The 5,022-nt window shown below is 39.8% G+C and overlaps 1 pseudogene; it reads right to left on the bottom strand.

Annotated features, from left to right (window-relative positions):
• The window catches only part of LOC108305860, a 25,587-nt pseudogene that overhangs the window by 3,210 nt on the left and 17,355 nt on the right, over window positions 1-5,022 (bottom strand).

The following is a 5,022-nucleotide window of genomic DNA, read 5'->3' on the forward strand; positions in this document are numbered from 1 at the left end:
GTATTTAGTAGAAACGGGGTTTCACCATGTTAATCAGGCTGGTCTCGAACTCCCGACCTCAGGTGATCCACCAGCCTCTGCCTCCCAAAGTGCTGGGATTACAGGCAAGCGTCACTGCGCCCGACAGCTCCCTCTTCTTATATACCTGCCATATCTCATTATGGGTTTTTGATATTCAAACAATGGGAAAAATCAGTTGGTCAAATTTTGTTAGAGAAAGAAATAAGCTAACAACACAACTGAAACATTTCCATTTAACTAACATAGCAAACTCTAATGCCTTAAAATTTAATTATCAAATATATCATATATTAAACCTCCTATGGGAATTACTTCCCAGGTTAAACACAATGCAAATTTCTAACACAAACACAGAAGAAATCCCCACGAAGAAAGACCTCAGCAGAAATAGGCATTCATTGGTACTGTTACTTAACTAAGGGAAAGAACAAACTGCCAGGTTTAGAGCCAAATAATGTTTCAGGCATCCGATGTTGAAAGCTAATATCAACCTTCTTCTTTGTCTATCAATCAGAGTGAGCTATTATCTTCACTGCCAAAGACTCTTCAGGTGAGTCAGACTCAACATAGATGCCTCAGCAACATCCTTCATGGGGAGATCAAAGGAAACAAAACAAAATACTTATTATTTTCAAAGAAAAAACATTTAGGAAGCTTCTCCACCTAGTTGTTTCATCTTTTGTTGTTCGATTCTGTTTTGGGAGGTGGAAAATGCAATCTCACTTTTGGGATCTGGGTTTCCTCAAGTGCAGAGCAACGTATCTTGTGTTCTGAATTTTCGAAGTCCTGATAGAAAGATTAAGAATTAGGGAGATTCATATGACATACTCACTGCTTTGCACCCTCTTAGATTTTTGTATTCCTTGGTTATTTCTACTTTGTATATTTATTTTTAAAAATTAATAGAATTCATCATTCTATGAAACTAACATTAAAGACAATCAACCACAGAATATCATAAATTAGCTTCCTCTAAAGTGAATCTTTAATTTTTACAGCAATCAGTTAAAAAGTAGTGCTGAAATACATATGACCCATGAGACTCAGACCAGCCTTAAAAAGCTCTTCAAGGACCAGGAACTCAAAAGAAGGTTTAATTCTAAATATGCAAAAATGAACAATAAATTTCACTTTCATGTTCCTGAGTCTCTGTGCGATTTTAGTCACCTACATTCCACATACTTGAAATTTAACTCATTAAAGTTCCTGAGCTTAAGAACCTGAAAAGTATAATTGTGTTCTTTTTAAAATATTTAATTGATACATATTTCATTATTCGGGTATTTTTGTGACCAAATAAGGATCTTTATCTTGCAGCAATTCTGTTTGGTCTACTCTTTTCTTTCTTCAAGAGCACCAGATTATAGTTTACTTAAAAAAAAAAAAAAAAAAAAGCAGTAGGGGAAGAGCATCATCACAGAGTGAAAACACTAACAAAGAAATACTTTGGGAGGATGGTATAATGGAAGAAAAATTCTCTAAGTAGAGTAGAATTCTCTAAGTAGAAAGTAGTTTCGATTAGCCATTTTTGCCCTCTTATTTAGTAGAAAAGATCCTCAATCTCCCAGGAATAAGTTTTTGTGTATCAAGCAGATAAACAAAAGAATCCAAAATTTATTATGTAAGAATGACAACAATAAATCAAAATGCCATCGTGTGTGTTCCCTGTGGCATTTTCTTATTCTAACAGTTGGCTCCTCTGTCTCTGCTAAGCCTCAAAAACAACGCTTAATCTAGATAGTCCTCTTACAAATTATAATATATTTCTGGGAACAAGGGAAAATTCTCAGCTATGTTGCAATTGGTGTCACAGTATATATAGTAAGAAAATTATTATATTTTTGTTAACTTCTTGGTAACAGTTGGAATTAAGTCAGGTTTATGTAGAAATCACCCAAAAAAATTAAGTTATTAAATTACCAGTTGAATAACTTACCATAAATTCTAATTTTCTCTAATATTCTGCTAATTTTTTTTAAGAATTGACACCATATTTCTAGGCATCAATGGAAGCACTTTGCAGTGCTTAGGAAAGCACCTGATAGACAGTAGACATTCAATAAATTTCTTTCAGTATTATTATTTTTTTAATAGGGACAGAGTGTCACTGTCACCCTGCCTGGAGAGCAGTGGCACAGTCATAGCTCACCATAGCCCAGAAATCCCAAGTTCAAGCAACCTTCCCACCTCAGCCTCCCTAGTAGCTGGAACTGCAGGTGCATGTCACTTTACTCAGCAAATTTTTTAATTCTTGGAGAGACAAGAGATATGGCTATATTGTCCAGGCTGGTGACAAACTCCTGACCTCAAGCAGCCCTCCTGCCTTGGCCTCCCAAACCTCTGAAATTACAGGCATGAGCTACTGTGCCTAGTCAATAAATATTTTTAAATTAATGAATGATGAAAAAGATATTCCTGACTTTTCTTTGTCATCTACCTTCATGTCAATCAAAGTTGCATTTTCCCCTGTTCAGGTATAATAGAACACCTGAAATTTTAAAATATTCTACCTGATTTGAACCATTGGCCCTACCCACAAATAATCTGAATCTTTAAATATAACCACTGTGATTTATCCAGATCTGATATTTGTTTATTAAACATTGACTGTGCAGAAAACAATACAAGGATGAAATAGCCCCTGCCCCCAAAGAGCTTACAAAATAGAATAAGTACATTAATAGTTATAAGGGAAGATAAAAACATTGGAAGACAAGGAAATATACAATTGTTAACTGAAAGACAAATTTTAAAGAGAAACATCGGCCAGGCATGGTGGCTTACGCCTGTAATCCCAGCAGTTTGGGAGGCCGAGGTGGGTGGATCACAAGGCCAGGAGTTCAAGACAAGCCTGGCCAAGATGGTGAAACCCCATCTCTACTAAAAATACACACACACACACACACACACACACACACACACACATACACAGATTAGCTGGGCATGGTATCACACGCCTGTAATCCCAGATACTCAGGAGGTTGAGGCAGAGAATTGCTTGGACCCAGGAGGCGGAGGCTGCAGTGAGCCGAGATCATGCCAATGCACTCCAGCCTGGGCAACAGAACAAGACTGCCTCCCAAAAAAAATAAATAAATAAAATTAAATAAATAAAAAATAAAAACACAAAAATCAGCCAGGCATAGTGGCAGGCGCCTGTGGTCCCAGTTACTTGGGAGGCTGCGGCAGAAGAATTGTTTGAAGTCAGGAGGTGGAGGTTGCAGTGAGCCACGATTATGCTACTGCACTCCAGCCTGGGCAGCAGAGCAAGAGCCTGTCCCAAAAAAAAATAAAAAATAAAAATAGAGACATCATATTCAACTGGGAGCTTAGCAAAAGTGTCATGAAAGAGGAGACACTTGAGATAAACATTAAAAAGAAAAAGGATAACAAGACTTTGATATAAATAAGTAGAAATCAAAGTACATACTAACCAAACCAAGGGATCAGGGAGGGAGAAGAGAAGAGGTGTCAGTGCCCACAGATAAAACAGCTCAGCAGTGCCATGGAGCTAAAAAGACAGATGAAGAGAAAACATCCTGAACAGGTATGTGAGCGTACAGAAATTAGTTTATAATAGAGATGCATTTCAGATTGGAGGAGAGGCTGGGAGCAGCCACTCATGCCTGTAATCCCAGCGCTTCGGGAGGCCTAGGCGGGCAGATCACCTGAGGTCAGGAGCTCTAGGCCAGCCTGGCCAACAAGGCAAAACCCCGTCTCTACCAAAAATACAAAAAGTAGCTGGGTGTGGTGGCACATGCATGTAATCCCAGCTACTCAGGAGGCTGAGACAAGAGAATCGCTTGAACCTGGGAGGCGGAGGTTGCAGTGACCTGAGTTCATACAACTGCACTCTAGCCTGGGCAACAGAGGAGACTGTCTCCAAAAAAAAATAAAAATAAAAGTAAGGGAAAGAATGGATTACTCAATAAATTGGAAAGAATTAACTCATCTTTTGGAAAATATTAACATGAGATTTGATAACTGTTAGCGCAATGGACTGAATGTCTGTCCCCTCCCAAATTTCATATGTTGAAACCCTAATCTTCAAAGTGAAAGTATTTGGAAATGGGGTCTTTGGAAAGTAATAAGATCAGGAGGGTAGAAATCTCATGATGGGATTAGGGAGAGAGAATGGATTACTCAAAGAATTGGGAACAATTAACTAATCTCTGCAAAATATTAACATGAGATTTGATATCAGTGCCCTTATAAGAAGAGAAACAAGACAGCATCCCCTATCTCTGCTCTCTGCCATATGAGGATGCAACAGGAAAAGGACCCTCACCAGACACTGTATCTGCCAGCACCTTGATGTTGAACTGTGTAGAAAAAATGTTCCTTAAGTTACTCATTTTATGGTAATTTGTTATAGGACTGCAAACTAGATGAAGTGCAAACTGATGAAAGGAAAACATCCCGAACAGGCACCTGAGGCTGGGGGCAGCGGCTCACACCTGTATTCCCAGCGCTTTGGGAGGCCTAGGCAGGCAGATCACTTGAGGCTAAACTAAGTTAAGAAAACCTTCATTTGCTGGTAGCAGAAACTTCACCTAGCAGTTGCTTAAATAAATAAGGGTTTTATATGGCTCATCAACAAGAAGTCTGGAGACAGTTCCGGACTGGCAGTGGCTCAATGACGTCCTCCAAGACCCAGATTGTCTTCCCACTCCACCATCAATAGGATGCTAGCTTTTGTCCTCACGCCTATCACCTCAGGATCTAGATGCCTGCTGTGCCTCATGACCTCGTGACATCAGACCTGTGTCCTAGACAAGAAGAAAGGGGATAGAAAAAAAGAGCAAAATGGGCCGGGCGCGGTGGCTCAAGCCTGTAATCCCAGCACTTTGGGAGGCCGACGCGGGTGGATCACGAGGTCAGGAGATCGAGACCATCCTGGTCAGCGTGGTGAAACCCCGTCTCTACTAAAAATACAAAACATTAGCTGGGCATGGTGGCGCGTGCCTGTAATCCCAGCTACTCGGGAGGCTGAGGCAGGAG

The sequence above is a fragment of the Cebus imitator genome, unplaced genomic scaffold (genome assembly GCF_001604975.1).
Source record: "Cebus imitator isolate Cc_AM_T3 unplaced genomic scaffold, Cebus_imitator-1.0 Scaffold3, whole genome shotgun sequence".
NCBI lineage: Eukaryota > Metazoa > Chordata > Mammalia > Primates > Cebidae > Cebus > Cebus imitator.